Here is a 15,599-nt window from a genome sequence, read left to right as displayed (position 1 = left end):
GAAAATTTTTAGCTATAAAATTATATGATTAGTTATTTAGGATAAGTAATTTAGTACTGCACAGTTGCCTGTCTTTTGGGTTCTTTTTTTTAAGATTTGCTTTTATTATATTTTTTGAATTAATAAATGCTAAAAATGTGTATTAATGTAAATTACGAAAAAAAAATTATTAAAAGTCCAAAATAAGAAAATATACTATCTACCTAAATTTAAAAAGTGCGTATTGCAAGATTTAATTTGCATGATTTTGACAGAAAAAGTTAAAGAGAATCTTTACGGTGAGCTATATTTTTCAAATTCTAACTAGAGATTCCGCCGAATAGAGTTGACGAAGGCGTCGTCGTCGGCCATTTTACTTTATTTTATAACCGTCGTTGAACAGCCGACCCAATTTCATGGGTTTACGACTACTTACGTTCAACTCCGTAGCCTTGTAATTTTGAACCAATCCAGAAGACAAGGAAACTCCTGGATCAGTACCCCCAGAGGTATTGATTTGTTGTGGGAACATGGAGGACTTTGAGACTCGACAGATTTAACGTGCATCAGTCACCATTTACTACACGGGGAGTCTTCGGCCGTCGAGGATCGAACCCACGACCTCTTGGATATGGGCCCATGCCCCTACCGACCAGGCTATCCCGGCCCGTCGTCGGCCATTATGGCAGAGGGGGTACGAGTGTTCTTGTTTTACAGTGGCGCCATCTATTGCCAAGAATTCGACTTCTACCGCATCCATACGTCACGCCCGTTTATAGGGTGGGCCATCCATTCATTCATCCGAAGATCGTAATTTTGTCCCGACTGAACCAAAGAACGATCTATCTCCAATTCAGTATTCCCAGAGGTATAATTTGTTATTTGAATATGGGTGACTTTGTGACCCGACAGATTTAACGTCCACCACTCACCACTTACAAACGGGGAGTCTTCGGCCTGCTGGATTCAAAGTCCTGTTCTCCTAAACGTGAGACGACCAGGCTGTCCCGGCCAGCCGAATAGAGTAAGTAAATATCCAATATCAGTTTGATATAAAAAAATAAGCCTTTTTTTTAATGCTTATTAGACGAAATGAATCAGAGACAGATAGATATTAAAGAATGAGCAATAAACTCTTAGTGAATCTTGTTTTTAATCCAATAGAGCTATAAGCTTTTAAACATTACTGATGTTTTCTTTTGAATAATTGAAAAAGTAAAGGTGAAACAAAGTCTACGTTTGTAAAACACATAGGGGAGAGTTGGATAAAACGGGATAGTCGGACAAAACGGGATACGTCGCCTAGGGACCAGACTATTGCAGCTATCTGGTGGACAACGACAGAAACGTGTTATTCGACCGTGATTATATCATTCTCGGTGCGTCCCGTCTCGAGATCACTATTTGATAAAAAGTTGTAGGTCTCAGAACTTTTTTATTCTATTTTCTGGCCATTTTCTACATTTACGTACGTTGTTTTTTACATTGTACGGCCTATATATATGAGAATAAAATTCCGGTGAGTATTAAATTTGATTAACCATTTAATTACCAATATTTTTATGTGCAGTCTATCTTATTTTCTTTTCACATTTAGGCTGCAGTCATGTTTGTTTCAATAAGTATCGGAGTCGGACAAAACGGGACACTTATGAGTTGGATAAAACGGGATAGAGATTTTTATGTCTCGTTTTATCCACCTATTTATTTGTTGGATTATTACCTTTTAAAATAGCCATATGTTAATGTAGGCCTAGGCTTTTGGAACAGCTTACTTATATTAGCTATATATATTTTTGAAAAATTTAGTCTCCTTATATAGTAATGCAAAATTTGTTTATTAACGTTCATTATTAAGCATTTTATTTTCGACTCTAGGATTTCACATCTTTCTTTAAAACTAATTGTAATGTATTTCTCTGATGAAGACTTGAGCTTTTTTATATATAAACTTCCTAATTTTCTGGATTGCTCAATTCAATCTACATTCAATTCTAAAAAAAATTCTTCTCTTTGTTTACTGAAGAATTTAAATACTTGATTATTAAAGAGTCTTTCAGGGATCTTACGACATCAATTAAGTGAAATAGAAATAAAAGTGTATTAGAAATGGAAGAAAAGGAAAGGATTATTAAACTACAAAAAAAGAACCAAGAGAATTGAAGAAAAGGCTGCTAAGAAATCTCTATTAAAAGCACAAGGCACATCTCGACAACGGAATTTGCGGAAATAAGCCTTCATGTTTGAAAACTTATAGTCTTTAAAAACAAATGTAGCATCATATTTTTTGTGTACTTACTCATAAAACAACAATCTATATAAAAGTGTTAGAACAGTAAAATCCCATGAATATAATTTATAGAAATTTTGCTTTGCAGTTCTCTGTCAGTTAATTATGCTTTTCACTTAGTTTTAAGCAAAAAATTAAACATTGTAAACCCTATCCCATTTTATCCAACCCAGGTATGCTAAAACGGGATAAGTAAGAGTTTGGAAATTAATTTTTTTTTCTATTTCGCAGTCATTAAAATTAGTTTTAAATATGTTTTTTGTGTGCTTCAATAAATGCTATAGCTACAAAAAAAGTAATGTATGGTTTGCCTTAACAGATATTCCATAGTAAATAAAAACAATAATGGTATCCCGTTTTGTCCAACTCTCCCCTACTATTAAAAGCTTTCTGCAGGATATTATTAAAAAGTTATCGAATTCGCAATACCTCAAAGGAAAATAAACTTAATATTTTGCACAATTACTCAAAAACAATTAAATTTAAAAAAACCATCGAACCATAGTTAATATCTGTGCCTTGAACATGTACATGCTACAACCTTAATAAGGTGTTAAATTAATGCTAAAACTATAACAAGGTATTAAATTTAGTCATGTTTCCGTTCAAGAACTATTTTGTATTTATTGAACATTTTACTTCATAAAGAGAGAATTTCTCCATAATACGGACTCGAATTCTTGTTATGGATACAACGATTTCAGACAAATTACGATTATAAAAGATCCAGAATATTTAACAAAGTTTTTGAAACAGTCGGATAGACGTATGTTTGTATGATACATTTTGAGTGCCTTTTTGAAATTTAAACTTATATATTTTATTTTACTAGATACTTTTTAAGTCAATATTCGATTTCTAAAAATAGGAATAACTACCATTTATATTTTTCCTTCTCTTCTGAATGAGAATACTTTTTTTCCTAAAAACAGGAAGAGAAATGATAAGGATGTATATTTATTTTCAAAAGAAAAGAAATTTCCTGTGAATTGTGGGAAATATTGCGCAAAAGAGGATATGAACAATAAAGACACCACTGAATATTAGCTGGGCGAAGCTTTTAATGCTAATGATTGTGTAACGCGCATTTGAAAACAGTCTGAAAGTAATGCGTTCCCACATTTCTCTATTTTATAATACTATACTTGTCTTTTTAAATAAAAGAAGTTTTATTATAAAAAAAAAACTATTTTGTTGAGTTATACCTTTGAATTTAGAACCTTGACAGATTTCAGCGAAGCGTTTAGTAATATTTTTTTAAGGTTACGTTAATGTATTTAAAATGAGCTGAATTTGTTCTTCGAACAAAGTAAAAAATAAAAAGAAATCGAATGTTATCAATGTATTAGTATTTATTAACCCAGCGTTATCATGCAGAATTTGTAAAAAGATTTATAGAAGTTAAAAAATTGAAAAAGATTTAAAGAATTTAATGAAAGATTTATTTGTATTTCTAGAAACACGTTTCAAAAGCTCAACAGTAAACAAAAATAAATATGAAGTTATAGAACTTTTAAAATATTAATTCGTTGGTTTTAATTGTGCTTTCCTGACGCGATGAATCAAGGATCGAAAATTATTGAAATACGTACAATACTCCCAGTGAATCTCTTTTTTGATCAAATAGAGCTGTAAACTAGCAAACATCAGTAAAGTTTACTATCACAGCTAGATTAGATCAAAACTAAATAAGTTCAATTAAAATCTATGAGCACTCCAACTTCATTTTAATTTTACTCTCCTGGGGCAATGAATCAAGGATCGATAATTATTAAAAAACATGCAATTAACTCACAGTGAATCTCGTTTTTTATCAAATAGAGATGCAAACATCTCTGATGCCATATTTTAAAAAATTGGAAAAAAAAGAGAGAATGGTCTAAAATTTGTAATTTGTTCGAAAAAATTCCTTTTTCACTCTTTTCTCTAGAACAAACTAATTAAAAAATTTTGAACTCTTTTTAGGAGCTAAAAAAATACACTCATACGGACACTGAAACTTTTCTTTTTACTATTACAGATTAGTGTAGTGATAATGTACGAGCAAAATTATTTCTCATTTCTTAAATGCATCTAATTTATTGAAAATGTAATTTTACTTCACTTGCAAAACTGCAAAAATATCCACAACTTGAGTAATAACGGTAAAATTGGAAATGTTTAAGTATAGTTTCAATTTAAAGCGAAAAAAATTATTCTTAAAATATTTTTTAAATATATGTAACTAATGAGCATAAATATTTAATAATTAAGGAAGAAATAAAAATCTATTTCTCAGGTATATTTGAAATATTTATTCTAATTTTTCTTCCAGGTATTTTTAAAATTATGCATAAAATAAGCATTAAGAACCAATTTTAAACACTCATTTATTTACTCTATTGTTCATGTTTTATAAAAATGATATCATTCAAGTCATGGAACATCCATCCCCGGCAAGGCATGGATGTTCTTTTATTCTCTGTACTATCTGTCCTCACTGTAAAAGCAACGTTGACCCACCTAGTATGGTGACCCTGAAAGAGTGGCCAACAAATCTGCCCTGTAAATGCCTGAATTGACGAAATGTGTTAACACAGGTGAGAATTGGAATTTAAAATAATAATAATAATGATATCATTCGCTTGTGTAAATCATATCTCTATAATAACTTTATTTAAGCTTACTAGTCTTTAGTGACTCATAACAAACTTATCTTTGCTACTTTTGTACAGTAAATAATTTTCGAATTGGTGTTATGAAAAATTTTGCAATTAGTTGAATGAGTTGGAGTGGTTATTGTTATCAAGAATTACACGACAAAATATGGACGTTTCCAAGTGATAACAGGGTGTTATCTGTATTTTATTCCCCAGGTGTAATGTGATGAGTCGTTGTTTAGATAAGCTGATTCGTTTTATTACCGTGCTCTCATTATTTGTTTCAGTTAAAAATTTCTTTCCAATTTCATTTTTATTTAGATTATAGGTTTTCAACGTGGCGAGTCGCTGGTGGCCTCTGATAGGACAAAATTAACCGTCACCCCCGACCACAGGGCGATTAAATATTGCAAATGGGGATTAATAAATTATCTGCCAATCGAAACTTTTTCGTTGAAAATGCACCCCATATGCATTTTATTAACAAACTATATGTGAAATGATTAATAAATATGATATGATTTACTAAATATGATTGATATCATTGATTGATATGAATAATATGGATATGATTCAATAAATATTAGTGATATGAATGATATTGATATGATTTAATAAATATGATTGATATTATTGCTATGAATGATATTTATATCATTTAATAAATATTATTGATATCATTGCTATGAATGATATTTATATGATTTAATAAATATGATTGATATCATTCATTGATATGAATGATATTGACATGATTTAATAAATATGATTGATATGAATGATGTTGATATGATTTAATAAATATGATTGATATGAATGATATTGATATGATTTAATAATACTATAACATTCTGGAAATTATTTCATGTTCATTTCTTAAAATTTTTCTTTATTTTAGAAATGAATCTTGTAATGTTTGCCATATTTTGAGAAATGCTTTAAAAGCAATGAGATTTTCAATTTTGATTGAAGTATAATTCAAGCATTACTGGCTTTCAGTGATTCAATCTTCAGCGGTCAGTGAGCAGGTGTGTGATAACTCTGATCAAGCAGCGAAGGGAGGGAGATTGCGCGGAATTGGTTCTCATTAAACTGTTCTACTGTGAAGTGCTAGTCCGCGATAACCTGGTTGGCAGGGCGCTGGACTCAAGTTCGTAAGAACGGGAGTTTGAATCCAGCCGGACAAAGACTCCTCTTGTAGTAAATGGAGACTGATGCACGTTAAATCTGTCGGGTCACAAATTCCTCCATGTTCCCATAAAAAATCAAACCTCTGGGGGTACTGAATTCGAGATTGATCATTCTCTCGCTCAGGTCAAAATTACGATCTGTGGATGAATGGATGTATGAATGAGTCTACCCTATAAACGGGGGTGGCAGAAGTCGAATTCTTGAGAAGAGATGGCGCCACTGGAAAGAAGAGCAACCGCACCCCTTGCCTTAATGGCCTACGACAATAACAACAACTGCAAAGTGTTCGACTTCTCGCGCGTGTCGTCGGGCTACCAAAGCTGAGGGGCCATCCCCTCTGTAGACGATCAAAATTGTAATGGCATGTCTTCGAATCATCCTCAGGGATGTTTTCCAGACTACCGCCAATAGCCCATTATGCAACTCTAGTGCAATGGAAATAAACTACTACTACTGATACTACTACTCAGTTTTTGGAAAAGTTGCTACATGTTTTAAAAAGTCTCCGCTGTTAAAAATGCCGTTCACTGGTCAATAGCAAAATTTTCCAATTTTATACTGTACCTCCGATGACATTTCAGTGCACCAATACGCTATTTTATACAGTTAAACGCAAAAGTCTCATAAAAAATTATAAAGGCTATAAAATGACGTAGTTGGTGCTTATAAAATTATTGATTTACAAGTCTATTTAGTTGTTATCCTAATTAATAATTCAATATTAATCAAACAAAAAAATAGATAGATACGAATATTATTATATGTGAGACTAATCTAAATTTTTGATCCATACATCCCTGTTCCGTCGTGGTCTCACCTTAATAATCTCCAAAGTAGAATTCATTTTTATCTTTCATTTTAGTGGGCCAAGAGAGGGTGTGGCACCAGCACGAATAAAAACTACATGATCTGAGTGCAAAATTAGATGATCAACTGCAGTTTTTCTTTAGAACCCAATTTCCCTATGACTAAAATTCAAAATGTTGTCTTTTGTTAGTGGAAAATCCATTATTATTTATGGCTTTCTGACTCATTTGAACATTGTATTGTAGACAGATTGTGACATTAGCATGATGGATTTTTCGGAATCAATAAAATAAAACATTTAACAAGAAGAAGGCTTTCATTTTGTGTTATAATTAATGGTGTATAAATACTTATACGATGTTATTTTAATGTGATGTATAACATGGAAAGATTCTTGTTGTATTATAAAAATATTGAAGGTGATTTAAAGTATACGATAATTAGTTAAAAAATTTGTCAGAATCCGAATTCCTCTCCCACGCATTTGATTGACCCCTGACCTGAGGGTCAGAGGGTGAAGGACACTGGAAGCGTCGTCCCCTACATTGGGGGTGGAGCAAAGGACTGTTTCTGATGAGAAAGAGGATTTTTAGAGATATAGATTCGTTTTGAACGCCGAAGAGTAGAGTTGTAATTGAACGATGATAGATTTAGTATGAACAAAAAAGAAAGGGAGCAGTTGCGCTCCAAGAACATTATACTCTACAGCTCATGTATCTATTTGTAACTTTTCTGTAAATAATTCTATAATCAAGAATTTAATAATAAATAAGCTATAATTGAAATAATAAATAATCCTTGGTCATCCTTATTGAGGAGTCTTTAAAAACGAACCAAGAGACAAAATGTCTCACAAAATTGTTAGGAGCTTCAATTAAACAATACTCTTCATTATGCAACTGAATGGCTTGTTGAAGAAATAAGCTGTTTGTTTGCACATTTTATTAAATATTCGGACAAGTTATTTTTATTCATAAATTTATAATTCTTTTTAACTGGCGATGAGCAGCAAACCCAATTTTGAGTTTACAGCAAGTTAGTTTATTACTGAGTTTTCAGTCTCCTTAGCCTTGTCATTTAAAACCCAACCCAGAAGAAAAGGGAACTTGTGGATCAAGCATTGGGACAAACTAGCCTTTGTGGAGACTTTCTTTGATGGAATTAATCAGTGTTTGCGTTACGTGGGAAGGGAAACAATGAAAACCTTCTGTGGTTATCCCGATGAGTTATTAAATTGTTAAAAATTTCTTCTGCATTTTATGCAAAATGAAATAAAACTGAAAATTAAAAAAAAGCTTTGAACTATTCATTTAAAGCCTTCCTTTTTAAAGGCAATGCACTATTCTTAGTTTAATGAAAATAGCTTTCAGAAATGAGAAGAAATGGCTGTCTTCTGAGGCACGATTGGGTAAGTATTCGTTCTTCACCCTCTCTAGGCAACTCAGCTTTCGGTCATTGTTTCCCCTTAAAAAAAATTTTAAAAAAATTTTTAAAAAATTTATGTGTAGAAGGCTTTTTTCAATGCCTACGAGTAATGCCAAGGCTGTGAGTTCGAGCCTCACCAGGGGAGTGTTTGATTTTTTTTTTAATGTGGAAGAATGCATGATGTTCTTACAGTGTTAAATTTATTTCTGCTGATTCGAATATTTTGAATACTGTCAAAAAAAAATTCAAACACTTTATTAAACATTCGTTTTCAATCAGTAACACTGTAAAATAATTAGATTTTAATGTAGAATAAATGGTGATTTGAAAAGCACTTGTCTTCCCAGAATCGCAATTATATAGCGGAGCATATTTATAAAAGCTTGAAAAAAATATTTATATCAAGCCTCTCCTGGGGAAAATGTTTGATTTCTTTTTTTTTTTTTATGTCAAAGAATATTGCCGTGGTGGTTTAGGAAATAGAGTTTTCGCTAACCAATGAGGTGAACCTAGTTCGAATCTCAGCTTGCCAGCTTGCATATACCAGCTTGCACCGACCACAGTGCTGACGTAAAATATTCTCAGTGGTAGTGGGATTATGTCTCTTTGTATGGGTTAGAGTCCCTTTGTTGCCAGGTTAAGTGTGGACGGTTTCGTGGTTTTCCTCTCTGTGTAAAGCACATGCTGGTTAGTTTCATCAAGAAAGTTCCCCACGAAGACAAATGTCTCCCAATACTTGATCCAGGAGTTTCCTTGTGTTCTGGATTGGGTTCAAAATTACAAGGCTCGGAGTTGAATATTTGTAGTAGTAAACTCAAAATTGGGTCTGCTGCATTTCAACGCTGTATTCTCTGAGCCCCAGAAGTTCAGAGAATACAGCGTTTGCTTCCCAATGAGGAGAACCGGGTTTGAATCGGCCATCCTCGCTATAAATTCTAGTATAAAATGGGCTTTTTATATATATATATATATATATATATATAATAAAGTTTTTAAACATTTTTATCAAGAACTCATATTAAAAAATNTATATATATATATATATATATATATATATCATTTGTTATCGCTTCGTAAGCATATATGTATTTATATTCTATTGGATAGCTTCCTTTCGAGTGTTGTCCAAGTCCAAAATAGCTATCTTAAAAAACATTTAACTTCCTCTGTCGTCATAAGTTTACAATAAAAATACACCACAGTCCAGAACTCTAGTCTGTATAGTCCCGTGCCTATTAAGACTTAAAATCTTTATTCTTGAATCGTGGCTCAGGGGATAGAGCTTCGAATCCCAATGAGGTGGCCCGCTTTCGAATGCCAGCGATGGATGGTCTATACGAATTCCGCACTCAGCTTGTATCGACCACAGTGCTGTTGTAAAATATACCTCAGTGGTAAACGAATCTCGAGTCCTTTTGCCGAAGCAACAATAAATCCGTATAATTACAACTTTCCACTTCCAATCTCTTATTTAAGTTTTAAAATTAAAGTCCAATTAATTACGCTCTGGTGAGATTATTGGAATGAAATTGACAAAGGTGGCAGATTATTTAAAATTTTTTAATGAAGTCACTTAATTTAAATCTTTACCTTCTAAACAAGAAATCTGGTTTTTAACTGGACATGGTCCTTTTTCCAACATACTTCAAATGCTTTAACATCTCTAACACTAATCTTTGCACTGTTGGCCTGATGGGCCCTCCAGATAACTATTTAACTTCTTACCCATATACTTATATCTCGGCACTCAAGTCCTCCTAATGTTAATAACTCATATGCTTGGCAACAAAAAAATATTTGATTTTCAATGAAACACTTAAACTAAAACTATGGATTTTCTACAAGAAATCGACTATCTACTGAAGTTCTAAAAATTTTTTTATTTCCCTTTTAAACTTTTTTTCTTTTCTTCTATATACTCTCTAAAACATTAACTAACAGTGATTAATAATGTTAATATTTCTTTTTGTGACATAAAGAAAACTACAGCGTGATAATTTCTTTTATTTAATTTTTTATGTGCGAGTGTTTTGTTTAATTTTATATGTTTCTTAGACGTTTTTACATTAAGAAGAGTTATTTAGTAATATCACTATACTTTGTATTATTTGTTATGATCTATGTGAAATTTTTTTGTATTGTGGAAGATTTGTCAGTATTTTTAATCTTCAGGAGAATTCATAAACCAATAATTCCCAAATTGAGTAAGCCAACAAAAATTTATCAGAAAGTATAGAGTCAAAATAATACTATCATTGATTAGTATTGTCTTTAAAAGATTTGTTAATGTTTGAAAATGTCTTTCTTTTAAAATATTTAACAATAGCTTGTTGTAATGAGATAATATTACAAGACTTCTTATGTAAACTTACACAATCTCTAATTAGTGCAGTTGTGAAAATGTGCTGCAAGTTGTAACGTGACTTTTAGTTTTTAATAATTTTCTAAATGCGCCGGGTAAAATATGTTCTCCATTCTATTTAAACTGTGCTGTGAAAATTTTTTTGGTATTTCTAAAGACAATCCACAAAACTTCTTACAAATCAATTCTTACTCAAATTGAATTAACCTACAAAAACCTTTCATAAAATATAAAATTGAAATAATAACAACTTTGATTAGTATTGTCTTTTAAAGATTCGTTATATAGATTAATGTTTTTATTTTATTTATTTTCTGTTCTCTGGACAATTCATAAATTTTTCTATGAGATTACTCAATTATTTCTATAATGAAATAATATTATAATATCTTCAGATGTGAACTAACTAAGCCACACAATCTTTAACTAGTGTAGTCCGGAAAATGTGTTATAATGTGATTTTGTGTTTATGAGAATTTTAAAAGTAGTGCTAATATTTTAATAAATAGCATATTATCTCTATCATTTTTGTAATTTCCCACCTCTCTTATTTTATTCGATTGAAATGTTAGATTAGTTAGTAATTTATGGAAACTCGTAAAAAATTATTCGCGAATCTATAAAAAATTTTAAAAATTCATTGATGCTAGTGGGTAATGTTACCCTATTGATACTTGTGTTCAGCATAGGTAATTTTATGTTATTGACCCCTTTTTGTTTCGGTCAATAAATTTTTTTTTTATTCATCTTTTTTTTTCTCCTTATAAATATCCCTTTTTCATTTTTGTATACAGGCAAGATTTAGTTTCGCATTCGTCTTCAGCCAGCTTGTCTCGGTTTAATATAAACGTTTTAAATAACAGTTCCTTTAATGGTACTGTCTGTGTTCATTTGTATTAATAAGTTCGCCTCTTTAGTATACGCACAGCTTATTTTTCCCATTTTTTGGACAGCTCTGCATTTTTTGACTCCTCACAGTGGCGTACACAGCATGAGGTACGCTACCAAAGTACTCAAGACGTATTCAAGACAAAGTACATATTTTAAGATGGTTTTGAAGTAAATTTAATAATGAAGTATAATGTAATTAAAATTTTAATCTTCTTCTCATTTAAAGAAACAACTTAAAAATAATATGTTAGAAATAGATTTTTACTACATTTCAATAAAGGAATAAGCAAATCTGAATCTCTAAAAAATAATTCGAAACTGAATATTTTCTCTCGTTTGAATTACTCTCATTTTCTTTGACCCACTAAACGAATAATTGTACTTCTTTACCTCTTATCTGTTCCAGCTAAACCAACCGTCGATAGCTCAGTTGGCAGAGCGGTGGACTGTAGAGGAAAATTCATAGACATCCATAGGTCGCTGGTTCGACTCCGGCTCGACGGACGCTTTTTTTCAAATCGTTTTCTTGCAATCGTTGTAAAGACTCAGACGATATGATTTTATCTGAAAGAAAACTCGTAAATTTTTCTTGTGTAATATTTCCAAATGTTAATATATTTATAGTAATTAATTTTTAAATTTACTGAATTTCTCTGCAGCAAGCTTGCCCTCAGACTCATCTGCATTTCACAGATACTGCATCTCTCTAATAATGTCTGAAGTTATAAATTTTTAAAAAAGGATTTTAAATTCAAATACTTTTTTTTCTCGCACGAATCACTTCTTCAACCCACTAAACGAATTATTTGTATTTATTTATTTCTTATCTGTTTCTAACTATATCAACCGTCGATAGCTCAGTTGGCAGAGCGGTGGACTGTAGAGGAAAAATCATAGATATCCATAGGTCGCTGGCTCGACGGACGCTTTTTTTCAAATCGTTGTCTTTCGATCGTTATAAAAACTCAGACAATACGATTTTATCTAAAAGAAAACTCGTACTTTTTTATACAATATTGCCGAATGTTAACATATTCATAAAAATTAAATTTAATCATTATAATTCAAGCTAAATTGATTGCAAGTTTATTTATTCCAATGCATATTAGTGTACTGTTCGCTTGAATCGAAACTTGAAATTACCTTTTCTTTATTTATTTTATTATTATTATTTTTCAGTCCTTGCGACAGTCGAAACAGATTCAAATGGAAGGTATTTTTGTTATTACTATATTACTTGTTAGCTAAAAAAAGGTTTATCTTATCCATTACTGAGTAAATATTTTGTCTGAAATAAAGATTTAATTAATTTATTTTAAAATACTACTGACTAAGTGCTTTATCTTCAATAATGATTTATTAAATTTATTTTAAAATTCTACTGACTGAATGTTTTGTCTCAAATAATGATTTATTTAATTTATTTTAAAATACTAGTCACTAAATGTTTTATCTCAAATAATGATTTATTTAATTTATTTTGAAATATTACTGACCAAATGTTTTGTCTCAAATAATGATTTATTTAAATTATTTTAAAATACTACTGACTAAATATTTTGTTTCATATAATGATTTATTTCATTTATTTTGAAATACTACTGACTAAATGTTTTATCTCAAATAATGATTTATTTAATTTATTTTAAAATACTAGTCACTAAATGTTTTACCTCAAATAATGATTTATTTAATTTATTTTAAAATTCTAATGACTAAATGTTTAATCTCAAATAATGATTAATTTAATTTATTTTAAAATGCTACTGACTAAAAGTTTTGTCTCAAATAATGATTTATTTAATTTATATTAATATACTAATGACTAAATGTTTTATCTCAAATAATGATTGATTAAATTTATTTTGAAATACAAATATTTCAGAACTAAAAAATACAAAATGAGGTACATATCATAACAATACCAATTCTATTTATATCTTAAACTGAACCCATTTACCCATAGTAATAAATTGCAGAATTTACGATACTGATAGAACTAAATAAACTTAATGCTATGACGTGAATTATTTATTTTCTTAAACGATCGTAATGATTTCTTCCAAACAATACGGCGGAGAGTTTCGAGTTATTTATCGATGGCCAAGTACAATAAGAAGACAGTTCATTTTTTTTATCACACTGGTCATAACAATTGCTTCACTCACAACCAGTGATATTCCCAGAAAAATAAATAAATAAATAAAAGTAGGCTTTTGAAAAAATTAATATCGTATAAGATGTATTAGCCAAGGAGTATCGCACACCGCTAAAAAATAAATAAACTGAAATAAATAACGTCACTATTTGAGACACAACGTGATTCAAGGATTCGAGATAACTTTTGTCGTTTATTTTGTATTTATTAGAACGTTGGCCTGAAAATTTTATCTAGAAGTGAGATACTGCGTGTATATTTATAAAATAAATTTTTGTAATTTATTCGTTTTTTTTTTCTTTGCTATGCGGTATGGAAAATAGATAGGAAAAACTAAAAAAAACTTAGTTTTTCTGCAGGTTTTCAAATTGTTTAAAGAAATTAAACTGTATAAATGTTTAGAAAGTAAAGCAATTTAATGCTTGAGTCGCTGTGCATGCGAAAATCGATAAATAAAGAGGGGTGATTGTCCGTTTTAATTCATTTAATTTATTTATTTCATGCAATTTAGTATTCCCCGAAATTTATATTTTAATATTAATGATTTATATTTATGATCATTAAAATCAACAGACGACAAAATGTATCAAAAGTATTGCATTGATACATTTTGCTTTAGCTGTATTGATGCAACATCAGGAAGAGCTAATTTTGTCGGAAATGATCGCGTGAGTTGATGGAAAAAATTATATCTTTTCATTCTTAATCTAATAATTAATTAATACTTAATTTTTTTTTAAATTTTCTGATAAATTCTTTTTTTCTTTATATTAAAACGTTTTAATGAATTCTGTGGAATACAATAACGGGATAAAAAAAGAATTAGAGAAAAGTGAGATTAACTAAGAAGATTTAAAAAAAAATAAGTTTTATTTATTTAAAATATATTTTTCGTTGTTTTCTTTATATTTTTATCTAATATTATATATATTCCCGTTTTCAAACTAAAGTAATACTAGTATTAATAATACTGATAATAATAATGATAACGATTTTATTAGGAAAAAAAGCACAATGCCATGAAAAGTTTTTTAATAGTACAATGGAATCAAAGCTTCTATTTTTACATTTCGTGGAAATAATGTGTTATTTTCTTAATATATCGCTGAAAATAACAGATCACTTCCGGTACAGATCAAAAGTATGTATTAAAAAGTAACCATTTCTACTGTGTTATATGCTTCATTTCAGGAAATAATAAAAATTCTCAAAGGACAAAGCGATGATCATAAAACAGTCGAATCTGATTTTACAACACGTGGTACATTACAATCGCACAAGATTTTATTAATTTCCATGTTTTTCGCGACAGCCTTATGAACACAGCAGCGGAACATCGGTGTTCCATTAAGCATAATGTAAACACTCATCCAGAGTAAAAATTTATTTTACTTTATTCATTTATTTGTTCAGCTTAGGGTAATAAACTACTCTTTTGTCTCGCCAGTACTTAAGGAAATAAGTTTCTTCAAACACAAAATGTAAACAAAAGAAAACTTGAGAGAAACTATAGTTTAACATTTTTGAAGCTAATTTTGCAACACAAATAGTCTGCCTCATATTGAGAAGTCTGTTTGTTTTGTCACATATTTTTATATTCTCTTTCATTTTGCGACATTCAAATATTTTTTATCTCAAATAATTATCGCGCAATTTTTAATTCATTTAGAAATAACAAATACAAGCATGAAAAAATGCCTTATAATGTTATAAAACAAATTTAATAATTGGACACCTGCAAGTGACGTCGTTGTAGGTAAATCGTGGCATTTGTCAATTCAGAAGCCATTCAGTTCCGACACACGCGCGTGACGTTACTTACAATATCCAATTAAATCTGATTTAACCCTTTATCTA

The 15,599-nt window shown here is 30.2% G+C and overlaps 1 protein-coding gene and 1 non-coding gene across 3 annotated transcripts in view; one reads left to right on the top strand and one right to left on the bottom strand.

The window, feature by feature from the left end:
- Window positions 1-15,599, bottom strand: part of LOC107441065 (uncharacterized) — an 87,148-nt gene that overhangs the window by 37,894 nt on the left and 33,655 nt on the right. The window lies entirely within an intron of this gene.
- Window positions 12,000-12,088, top strand: TRNAY-GUA (transfer RNA tyrosine (anticodon GUA)). The gene is given in 2 exon segments: window positions 12,000-12,036; window positions 12,053-12,088. It is a non-coding gene; the product is annotated as a tRNA-Tyr (tRNA).

This window comes from Parasteatoda tepidariorum, chromosome 1 (genome assembly GCF_043381705.1).
Source record: "Parasteatoda tepidariorum isolate YZ-2023 chromosome 1, CAS_Ptep_4.0, whole genome shotgun sequence".
Classification (NCBI taxonomy): Eukaryota; Metazoa; Arthropoda; class Arachnida; order Araneae; family Theridiidae; genus Parasteatoda; species Parasteatoda tepidariorum.
This window is presented reverse-complemented; position numbering and strand designations above follow the sequence as displayed.